Genomic DNA, 12,990 nt, shown 5'->3' with positions numbered 1-12,990 from the left:
TTAGTATTAATCCTGTTTTTGCTTGTTCAGATTAATTTTTATATACGAAGAATATCTAAATTATAAGCTAAAACAGCTTTCCATAGTGACATGATCAGTTTAAAGTACATTTCCAAAGCAGAACAATGTGGGAATATTGTTTAAAAATTGTTTGTTTAAATAATCATCTCTATTTTCGTCTAGACATAGGAAAAAAAAGATCTCCCAGGAATGTTGAGAGCAAGTCTTTATATCCCCTGTGTCATTATCACTTAATTTGATGGTCTTTTTCTCTCATTATCACTATTCCAGAGGGCCCAAATATATGTAAGATATGAATGTTCAAGCGCAGTTGTTGAGGATTTAGTGCCAGTGGCAATTCAATAACAGTCAGTTCACATGGGACCCGTCTGAGAAAAGTATGCTTAAAAACATGCCAAGTACAACTTCAAGCTCAGTAGAGCACCACCAACAGCGAATAGCCTTTCCTCACGATCAGTCTAAACGTCTTCTCTAAATTACCCCTGTGTCACTCTTGGGCATGCAATAAACAGACGTATTACTGCAATGCTCAGCGCAGCCCATGAGGCCACGACAAGACATCCGTTATTAAGAAACATGGCCCCACTAAAGATCCATTAGCCCTCCGTGGTTTGGCCCTAATTGTTCTTACCCTGACTGGGCTGAAGCTTAATGCCTCAACATCATCTGTGGAGAAGGCAAGGCCCTGGAGAACGTATGGAACACGATTCATTGTATGTCTGCACTCAGATTAGAAGAGAATTACTGTACAGAACAGTTTTAGTCTTTTGCCTGCCCTTACTGTAGATATACAGTACATATTACAGACCTAGAGTCCATTTTTTTACCTACAACTGTCCTGTACCATACCTTCCAGTAGCCTAGGACATGATTCTTCATGTTTACACACTGGTTCTCCCTCTTTGTGCAGTAAATGAATGGCTGTCTATGAACTTAATGTCTCTATAAATGCAGATATAATGAAAATGCTGAATTGTGCTGCACTTTCCTGCAACAATACCCAATTTAAGAGCTGTAAGCAAGACATATAAGTATCTGTCAGAAAGTTTTATTGATTGCTTTAAAGGTTACGAGCGTTACTAATTACTTAAAAAGGCATACTGGCCTAAAACTAGCATTTCATATGGTGTTTGTCATGTTGTGTAATATACTGTAGTGCAACACTGTATCCATCAGGATCGTTAGGTTTCACAGAATTCACCATTTTGTATCCTTGTTGTGTTTTTGACCATCTTTGTTCTCTCACTTTAACACCAGCAGTAAGGTCAGCTATCTGGTTTCCGTCTGCACTTTCATCAACTGGTAGGGAAAGAAAAGAAAGAAAAGTTTCAAAGCGCCTGCCTGAAAGCATCTGTACTTTTTCAAAAAAAAAAGTTTTCCTCCTTCCAAGATCATCATCAGATGGGGGTTTTCCTATTTGTTAAACTGGAAAATTGTGTTCTCTGGTTTATTGTGGGGTCACTGTAGGCTGCACATAGGCGTGTTTACAACAGATGTATCAATGGTTACGTTTTTCATTTTGCCCATTTAATATAGACTAATCTAAGTTATGTGCTCCATTATTTTATTATATGATGTTGGTTGTCTTGAATTTTAGTGACTAAGCACTAGAAAACATGTCTACATAATTTTTTCTTTGACTAGCAGTTTTACATAGCATTGTTGACATTTCAGAGATACAGTCGAGTCATAAGAGACTACAGATCACAGTTGGCCTGTATTATAGCTCAAATGGTAAGGTTTTCTGAGGAAATTGGAAAATGCATTATATTAAGAAAATCAGTTGTTCTCTGTAGGTAAAAAAAAACTCTGATTTGGTCATGTGTATCTGAAAGACAAGCGAAAAAATAAAAACATACAAACAAACAAAAAAAATCAAGCAAGTATCTAGGCAAGTCTACAGCAGTGTGTGCTGCTGGAGCTGTGATTTTCTTTTAATAAAAGAGTATAATGTAGTATGCAAACAATGATAATGTTTCAAAACATGAGGCCATGAGGTCACTGTTTTCAGTTTCATTCATGGAAACTGACTGGGAAAGCATCCAGATTTTTTTTCATAGTTGTAGGGATGTAACAAAACAACAAAAAAATACATATTTATATATATCCACCTGTTCGACTTATAGCAGTTTAGCTCCGCCCGTTCATGTAAAATTATGGAGTGTTTCGGCCTAGACTGCTTTTTGAATGAGGCACAATACAGGACAGCCAGTCAGAACAGAGGTTATGTACATACATTAGTCTTAAAGGTGCGATAGCAAAAAGAGCACATTTCTAAAGGTTTAAAGAGAGGCTGGAAATTGATTAGAAAAATGGATTACGACTATGTAATGATTATGTTTTTGGTTCATAAATCCATAAAAACCCTTTAAGACTAAAGACCAACCATTTCACAGGTTGAATCAGATCTGCTGCAACTAAGTAAACAGTAACAGTGCTATGGCCCTCCAAGATTTGGACTAAAGAACACTAGCTTTAGCTTGCAAGGTTACATAGTAGCAGACTGAGTGTTGGCAAACCAAGAGACAGCCTCCCAAAAGAGTCGACTCCTCAACTCCACTTAATTTCAACCAGTAGTGCCAGAGCAACTGATAAAGGGGTCTAGCAGAGATTAAGCCATCCTAAATGTAGTTTACAGCACTGTCACAACTGTATTTTCAGGACACAGTGCTAAGGTTGACTACAGCTGATTTTTTTTAGACATCCTGTTGCTTCTGTTGAGTGTAGCCTTAAGCTATAGCCTACATGTGTTTGTTAGCTAACACAGTTATCCTGTGTAGTTATCCTGGTCCCATGACAAAAAAGCATAAAGAGCTCCCAACTTCATGTTGGTTGTTGTTTAAACTGTGTATATCTCTGCTGGGGAAAAAAAGCAGCACATCAGCATGAGTTCCTTGCTGGTCTGTGTTGGTCTGTGTTGCTTTATGCTAGTCTGCTGCTGGATTATCTGGTCAGTCGGCACGGCCATGCTGCTTATCAGCACAACAGCATCCAAAACACGACGTGTGCTGGTTTTGCTGGTGACCTGTTGTGCTAGTCTTTGCTGTTTTTTCTAGCAGGGATAAACTTCAGGCTAGCCCCGGTGAGGCTATATATGAAGAGTTTGTTTGCAAAAAACGATAAACGCCATGCTTTACAAAGAACAAGCTGTCTGTCTTGAGTCATTCTTAACACACAGCACATTCTGAACTCTAAATACGTTTTGTCACAAAAGCCGTTAAGGCATTGCTACTTCATGTATTATGGTCAAACACCAGCGTTGTTCTTGAGCAGAACCCAGTAAATCCGTTCAGCCAATCAGTGCGCAGTATTTGGGTCAGGTGACACAACACTGCCATGAACTGTTTTAGGCAGAATCTCAAATGGCTTCCTTCTTCCAACAAAGTGCACTACATAGGTCAAAAATTGAAGGCTACTGCATCTAAACAGTGCACAGCGTGTCTAACAAAGAACCACTGTGCATTCAGCCATGTGTGCACAATTCATACTGGACATAAAGTGTAAAAGCCAAAATTTCATAACTCAGTGCACTATAGAGGTAGCAGTGAGCCATTTGAGATTCAGCTTTAGATTTTCTGAAGTATGATCTTATAGATGTTTAATATTGCCCATTATTGAGCTGTTTTTGTTGCACTTTTCAGCACTTTACCGACTTGTTTTATGTGCAAGAATGTTAAATATTGCACAGAAACATTGTTAACTTTGAAACAAGAAATGACCATTGGAGTTCTTGGAGTTCAAAATAAAATAAAATAAAAACTAATTTTCAATGAAGATTAATTCTGTGAGTTACCTGCATTTTGTTGAGTTATTTTTACTTGATCAAAACACCCCAACTGCAGTTTGTTTGATATTACTTGGAATGCGCAATAAAAAAAGCATGATTTATGAAAATGCATTAAAATGGAGATATCATTTTGCAAATGAACTCATGTTTGTTAGCTTGGGCTAATATGTGATACATGTAGTATCGCAAGTAGACTATGTTACTGTCATTTCGGTTACAGTAGACTGTTTTCAAACAACAACATGAAGCCTTGTTTATATAAGACTCAGCATTGTGATTGAGCTTTTTAAAGGTTGTTTCCATGATTTTAGGGTTGTCATTTAATGAATAATTACTGACTAACCACAGTCAGTTACTGGTCAATAGAATTTGCTAAAATTCACATCCCTATTTACATACATTTCCTCCTCAAACTTCTGTCTGGGCACCTCTTCCACATTGGATTTGTTTTGTGACTTTAACTTCAGACTCCTGCAGCTCAGTCATGCTAACCCTCCAAGTCAACTCAGTGTTTCCCAGCATGCTCAGCGCACAGCCCCCCGGCGTGTCACCACAAATTTGCCGCTTCTTTACTCTTCCTTATTGTTCTATGGAGTGTGGCTAAGAGAGGTTACAGACTCTGCGGGGAAATACAATCTTGTGTGTGTGTGTGTGTGTGTGTGTGTGTGTGTGTGTTCGACTAAATACTAGAGACGAGAAAGTGTGTTTAAGGTGATGGAGCGTGGACGTGTGGTTAATAACGCTCGCGTGGCGGTAAACATCGTTTCTGTTGTTGTTGCTATTGGGCTTCAGGCACCAAGAGACGAGATCCTGACTGAAATGATTTCCGACATGCTTTGAAGCCTTTCTGTGAGCATACCTTCACAATCCCTTTGTATTTGCTTTGAATTTAAGGTGGATAAAACCACATCAACACCACTTACTGACATTGTGCCCTTAAGCACTGCTTATTTATGACAGACCTGATTGATGCTAGGCTTGGCTAATTCATTCAGAGATATGCCGCTTGGATGAGTTACCTGCTGTTTTGTATGATTCTGATAATGATAGATTTACTTGTTGGCTGAATACATAAGCCTGACTAAAATTAAGTGATGCTCGTGGTTTATCTAGGCTAGAGCTTGGAACATTTGTACCTGAACCCAAAGGGACTCGGCTACTAATGCCAACTTTGGTCTGAAGTCATTTCCCAAAAATAAAGAAACAAAATGTCATATATTTACTCTACTAAATCATAAAATGATAATGATATCTCATCAGAGATAAGGGAGACATGCTAAATTGAAATACAGGCTTCTTTGAACAAAATGCTACAGCCTGTATGTTCTCATTTCTGTTCCGGAGCAGAAGATCTGTTTCTGTTTTGGCCTTTGATCATGCCCACTGCCCATTTCCCACTACCGTTTCCACACCCCGGGTTGCCAGATATGAAACAAACTGTCCGGCAAACACAGCGTGTTGCAGTCATGGAAGCAAGCAAACGAACAGGATCAACAGAGATAATGTTGGTTCTACACAACGTAAAAGGCCTCGGCATCCTTCTCAAAGCTCCATGACTGGAGACTTAGTAAAATGAGACTAAATATTGGTGCATTTGAAAGATGGAGCCCAAAGACGGATGCAGAGTTTGCTAATTTTCTTCTGAACAAGTAAGTATTGAGCTTCATCTAAAATTAGCTAACCTTACCTAATTTATAGTGGCTTCTAGCAGGGATGGGTATTTTGATGAATTTCATCATTTAAGTACTCGCATTCATGCTCTGGGGTCTGTGTGCAGATGGGTTATCAAGGCAGCGAGTATTTGAGACACAGCTGGTGAAGGGATCCCGACTAGAGCTGGCTAACGCCATCACCTGCTATCAGTCACACCAGAGGTATGGATGAGTCACATGAAGAATCCACATGCACTGGTTTATAATTTGCAGACAATAAAAACATTACATAATTTAAAGTGTAGGACTCATGGTGGCTTGTCATTGTCAAATTTTAATGTTGCGCTTGCCTTGTACTTGTTTGTGTAGGTTCAGTGTACTCTTCTTCGCAACCCATGTTAGCTTCAAGTCTGGAGAGGAGGGAACGGGACAGACAACTCTCTCCAGTATTCTGAATTTGGACTGCATTAAATGGTTCCTGTCAGCGCTACATATTGTTCCTCTAATGTCTGGCTTTAAATGTCACATTTGGGTTCTCACAGCCCACCTCCCAGATTTTACCCTGTATTCCCCCAACTGTAGTTTTTCTTGTTACTTTATTCTTCCTCCATATTTTCAGTACCTTTTAAACAGTTTTTAGTCTAGATCTGATCTAAAGATCTCATGTTTGGAAAGCTGGGGTCACCCACTCATGTTGTTATCAGAATTTAGCACTAAGCATTTAGCATTGTTTGATGTATAAATGTGTTAAATTGGGATTTATACTTAATATTGAACAGCTGATTATTAGATCATATTACTTTAGATTAGTTTGTATCATATTTATTAATGATTTAATGACTTTTTGATTGTCACTGTCAGGTTTCATTCAGCACTTGATAATGAGGTTAGATTCGGACAGGATTTTCTTGAACTCGGGCCAGTTTCAGACCTAAAGCTTGATGATGTGGTTTGGGTCGGGTGCAGACAAAGTTTTGTGGGGCTTGGGTTCCACATTTGGTGCTGTCGGTCAGGTTGGGTCATGCTCAGAAATTTGTCGGGCTGAATTGGACCAAAATGTCCTGCCAGATTAAACTCTAATCTAGGCTACAGAGAGATTACATTCAATTAATCAACAGTTCTGTGCAGTAGTGTTGTCAAAATGTGGATTTTGAAAACAATCAGATTCTGTTTCAGAAATTTAAAAATTTGGTTGCTGTGGGAGACGAATCACTTCTACGATGTACAAACATAATGTAGTACTTGTCTGTCAGAGAGTCAAAATCTGTCACTCCAAACGGCCCTAACTAGCAAGAATTTAAGGAAAATGTAAAAGTAAATAAATGACTTGGTCAGTAAACTAAACGTCAATAAGAAAAGAATTCTTAAATAAAATGATGAGAGCAAGAGCAACATTCATGGCTACACATGGCAACATAGTTTATGCTGCAGAATGAATGTGTCTCTGTCTTACTGGCAAGCAGTGCTAAAAGCACTATTCTTAAAAATTTTCACTGTGTAGCTGTTAGCTTTGAAATCTGTGCTTGTCAAGTGGTGCCCACAATTTGACAGTGCTCTGTGGCTGGTTACTGATAACAGGTTCTTTTTAACTGGCCTGTATTCCATACTCTCTGTAACTGGGCTGTAGTCTGCCCTCATTAGAGTAGGTGGACCAGTTCAGGGGAGAGCTAACAACAAATTACCAAGAACAGAGAACTTACCAGCTTTCAATCTTTGTTCCTCTGAAGGCAGTGGTTGAAAAATGAAAAATGACCGTATTTCTTTAAAAAATCAATGGTTTACCTTCAGGATCCAAATCTCTACACAAGACAATGACTCTCAGATACATCTTCCAAAATATCTAGTTATTCAACTAATTGAAATATGTCTATGACTTTCCCTATTACTGTGGGAAGGTTGTAATGTGTTGCAATATCAAACACCTAACGAACATCACCACATCCTCCAAGATGCCAAAATTATATTCTCCCAATTTTTAGCCACAATTGAAAACTTGAGAGGATGAATTACACTGGTGGATGAACTTGCCTATTTGTCTGCTTGGAAGAATAACAACTGCAAAAATGTCAATCCTTCCTAAAATAAATAACTACTATCACCACCCTGTTTAACCACTCACTTGCTAGTTCAAGTCACTGGAATCTGCAATAACAAAGTTCTATTGGAAAAACAAAAAACCTAGAATCAAACTTAGGGCACTTCCAAAAACTAAAGAACTAGGAGGACTTGAAGCACTGAATTTTCACATATACAATCTAGCAAGGCAACTACAATATATCTACATCAGAACAGACACTGTTGTGAACCCAAATGGCTCTCATGAAATGATTTAGCTCCTGTATTAAACATTTTTATCTAATGATGTTCGTGGCTGGCAACAAAAGGTACATCTAGAACCTAGAAAACGACAGTGAGCATGAAGAGGACCAGTGTGCAAACAGGATCAGTGTGCAACTAGGACACATAGTGAACATGTTAAATAGATAACATTGTATTTTCTTCTTAACAGTATTTTGTAATAATGCTATAGTAACACTAATAATAAGAAGCTCACATGACCATGTGACCGCGCCTGCCTATCGCCAGTATAGGGCTGGGTATCAAAATTCAATACTTTTATGGTACTCAGTGCATTTGCATATGTGAGCCAAAAGGGTTGCTTCTTCCAAAATCTAGACTGGTGATTGACTGTCTAAATCATATTCCAAACTTCTCGTTTCTGATTTAAGCCATGCCCACTTTTAATTTCAGGAAGATATCAGAAACAGTGCCGTTCGGGAATAGTTAGAGAAATCGAGGTATCGGTATTGCTATCGATATCAAAACATGAACCCAGCTTTAATAGCCAGGTTTGATCGATGTTGATTTTTCAGCCTCCCCAGAAAGCTTTGTTGCTCATGTATGTAATCCATGGTTGCCCAATCCTGGTCCTGGAGATCTACCACCCTGAAGAATTCCAATCCAGCACACCAGGCTAATATTCAGATGCCACTGCAGGCCTTCATTACCTAGGTCAGGTGTCTTTGACTTGAGTTGGAGTTAAACTCTGCAGGATGGAAGATCTTCAAGACCAGGACTGGACACCCTGGATGTAATCTGTTGTAAGCCATTGTTGGTTAGTTGGATACATGCATTTGGTGCAGTCAGTCACTGTTATGAAATGAGACTGGCTGTTACTGGAGATTGCGGCCAACCAAGCTGAATTGCAAATAGTATTGATTACCAGTTCCTTTTAAAATACTGTATCAAATTTGGGAAATCTAGTATCGTGCAGGTAAGGCACCTTCACTTTGTTTCCCTGTTTAAAATTCAACAGTAAGCCATCAAGCAGCAGTAGTATTTTTCTCTCATTCTGTTCCTTCGGCTGTGATTTGGTTTCATTTTTGGGGGATTTGGCTTGGGGATGACGCCGTAATGAAGTCGTCCACTGTTTCGTGATAGGGAGTTAATAAGCACGGAGGCATAAAAGAGCAAAGCTTCTCAAAGAAATATGTCGAGAGAGTGAGAGAGAGAAAGAAAATGAGTCTGCGCCTACTCGATACTTTTTTCCATATTCGTCGCTAAGCTTAATCGCAGCTAATTAAACTTCCTCAAAGCTGTCACCTATCGAAAAGGCGGATTTATTCTTCGTCAGGAGCGATGGAGGAAAAAAAGGTCTTCACGTAGATGATGGCAAAGGCTAAGGCAGAGCAAGGTCATGCGCTGTGTAGATAGTGCAAATCACCGCCAAAGATCAAATGGTTCCCTTAGATGGAATGGAAAGCCAAGGCGTGAAGCAAAGGAATGAAGGGGGGGGGATCAAAGACATGGAGGGAGAAGTGTATAGGGAGGGGGAGGGTCAGGTCAGATGAGAGGAAAAAAGAAGAAAAAAATGTATACGACTATGACAGTGGATAAGAGGGAGAAAGGGTGACACGTTTCAATCTCAAGTGTGTGTGAAGAGGCCCTGGCTGTACTGATAGGGATCTACACACCTAGAGAGCAGGACGGACTGGACACGAGAGATAAAAAATTCTCTTTCTGCTCGTATGAACTCCGGCAGTGTTGGAATAAGCAATGAGCATTGTCATACTCTGTGGAGTACACTGACATTGTCATTCTTTTTTATCTCCAGGTTTGGATCTGCGGTGTCTAAAACAACTTTATGGTTCGATGTGAAGCTTTCTTTGTGCGGGTACACTTCATAGTACTGGATATAAATGTTTCTGAACTGTTCTTGATTTAGATGTATGGTTCTAGTAAAATCCTTTAACTGACGTAGAATATTTACATTATGTGGAGGTTTTTTAAGCGTTTAAATGGTTCTTCACACTCACTCATGTCATTTACCAAAATACATCTATAAAGAGACATCCATCGATTGATTGAAAGGTGCAGTCGCATGTTTGGACACCCCTAGTCATTACATGTTTTGTTCATTTTCTAAGTAAAAATAAGATTCACCATCTACAGGAAACAAACTTAAACTTTCTGCATTCTTTTGTGCACAATTTCTTTTTATTTGCTGAGATTAAAATAATTGAAAAAAATAAAACACATACTATGCATATAGCTGTGCTTTATCGAACCAAAAGTGGTTCTTCTGTGGAAAAGCCTTTGTTGTGCTTTTGCTTTTAACAGAGTATTCATAGTTACACACATGCACTGGTGGTCTAAGGAATTTGGAGACCTAAACATCACATCCATATGACCTTCTCTTTTCAAAACCAAAGGACATTAAAATGGAGTTGGTCAAAACTCAGCAAACCTTTTCTATATGGACTTTGTAAACAAGAAAGAACCATCCCCAAACTTCCACAAAACTGGAAACAAACAGTTCTCAAGTATGTTGTAGCTGTAGCATTTAGATTTCCTTTTAATGAGAAACAGCCCCAGACCATTATTCCTCCTCAACCAAACTTTATAGTTGCCACTGTGTATTTAGGCAAGTAGTGTTTTCCTGGCCTTCACCAAACACATATTTGTCCCCTGCCAGATGATGAAGTGCAACTCATCCCTACAGAAAACATGTTTCCACAGTCCAGAGGCAGTGTGCTTTACACCATTCTAGCCAAACGAGGCCCATTTGAACATGCATAATTCATGCTGGGTGTTGGGTGGCACATGGGAAGAATGTGTCTGGCAGCAGTATGTAAATATTTTGACCTAATATATTGAAACTGGCATTTCAGTAATGACCGCTCTCATGTCCTTGATTCTGCCTTTAGCTGTTGTCCTTGGGTCACCATTATTGCTGCCCCAGATGTCAGTCTGTCCGATGGAGGGTGATTTCTCTGCCTGAACTCAGCAGCATGATCAATGACCATTCCCCCTTTCTTTGTATAAAACGTTTTGCAAATGTTTACATTAATGAATTGCCCCCCCTGGGGACAAATAAAATTGATTCATTTCAGTTCAATTCAATTTGATTCAATTCAGTTCAATTCAATTTTCCTGAGATTTTGACTTAAGTCAAAATAAATGTTTATTTTTTCAAAATTTCATTTTGACATCTTGAAATTCGGACATACTGTGTCAAAATAATTATTTCAAGATAACAAGTCATTGTTTTGGGACAAATAATGAAGACAGAAAATCTATCATTAATTTGAGTCAAGTTTTTTGACAAAATCTATCATTATTTCAACAAATTAAGTAAAAGTTTCAAGAGAATAAGTCATTTTGTGACAAAGTCTTTGACATACGTCGACATACTGTTGCCAAAATCAGAAGGAGAGAAAACAGAGGCGAGTTTTTTCTCTGCTACCTGGCTCGAATGGGCTTCCACACCCGCAGCCTGTGCTACATAAGCAGAATAACATGAAAAAAGTCTTATTAAATGTGTGAATAATTCACCTCACTGATGTCTGTTTTTTGCAAATGCCTCAAAATAAAACAAGGACAAACTATTTAAGTGAGGAAAATTGGATATCTTACCCAAAACGGAGGAGGGAGGATAAGGAAGGAAGGAACTGTAACTGTGAGTCTCACAGCCGGATGTTATGACAGCAGACAGAAAGAGGGGGAGAGAGAGAGAACGGGGGGGTGAGAGGGTATCACATTTAGGTCCGGTTCAAGGTGAAACACTGAATTGGACAGAAAACCCTGTGCACTCATGCTGTACACAAGTTGGTCATACATTAATAGCTCACTTCCTCTGAAATTCTTGCAATTATCAGTAAGATGCTATACAAATGTTAAAGAACATCCTTCATTCATGTCTCACGCAGTGACGTATTTTACTTCAATCTTGTATTCTGTGCACTAGAGGCCTCTGGATCAAACACATGTATTTATCCCTTATAGACTCAGACTTTAATGGTTTATATTAATTCAGACATACACTTTTATTACTTCACTGCACAACTCTTGTAAATGAATTCTTAGAAGCCCATTGCGAAGGCGGCTTCATGCACCGGATCCATTCAGCCTCGAAGTACAGCAGTCCTCACTGCGTTATCCAAAGGAGCTACACTTTCAGGAGATAATCAACAAGAGAGCCACATTTATGACATAACCAAAAGCCTGTCCATTTAGCAAATGTGTCTGCTAATTTGTCTTCCCGCAACATACATTATATCCTGTGTGGGGTGTAATGATTCAAAGCGTTTTCGATTTGATTCGCTTTTTGATTTTCATGTCATTTTTGATTTTGCAGACTGTCTTTTAGCCTAGAGATGGATTTGAAATGAGGATGAACTGATGAATGTTTTATTTAGATTCAGGACATTTCCCACAGTAATGTAGCCGAGTCTGCTTCCGTTGTGAATTGAAAATAACATTCGTTGTTTCTGCTTTTTTTTTAAAAATTTTATATTGTTTACAAGGCATGAAACACATCAAAGAAAAGCATGAAGTCAAAGGCCAAAGCCAAATGCTTTTGTTTTAAAAGAACTTTTTTTTATATGTAATGTTGATGATGGTAAAATAGTCATAAATCTGACAAAAAATCAGTTACAGATCAACAACATATCAGTGAAGGAGCAGTAGTGAAGCATCTGAATACACTGAAGTAAATATCTTGAAAATGTTCTGTTGATACATTGCTTACATTAAGTAGATGTATTGTTAATATGTTACTTCCATTACATAAAACCTAACCTTAGCCAACCTACCCAAAACCTAACCCTCACCCTGGCCCTAATCCTAACCCTCATATGTTTCTGACATGTTACTGAGAGTTCGTTGAGTGTTTCATCTGAAAGGACCACTCAAAATAAAGCGTCACCTTCTTTGGGGAGAATTTTGCTTTACAACCCCCTGCATGCATTGAAAAAAAACATTTTGCACCAAAATCTTATCTCTGTCGTAAAACAACGTCTCAGGCATCAGGTAAATTATTGGGAACCATTTTGTGTTATTTAGTGAAAGAGTTAAGAGTTTGACCTAGAACATACAATAACCACCAAAAATGAGTGTGTTTCTTGTCTTTTGCTTAGATAGAGTTGTTATTCCTTGGGGAAATGAAGGCTTCAGGCCATGAGGTTGATAAGGGAAGGTTGGGGTGAGGTCTCCACCTCATCCTAGCTTTGGAACATTCTGTCATATATT

Source organism: Colossoma macropomum, unplaced genomic scaffold (assembly GCF_904425465.1).
Source record: "Colossoma macropomum unplaced genomic scaffold, Colossoma_macropomum, whole genome shotgun sequence".
NCBI lineage: Eukaryota > Metazoa > Chordata > Actinopteri > Characiformes > Serrasalmidae > Colossoma > Colossoma macropomum.
This window is presented reverse-complemented; position numbering follows the sequence as displayed.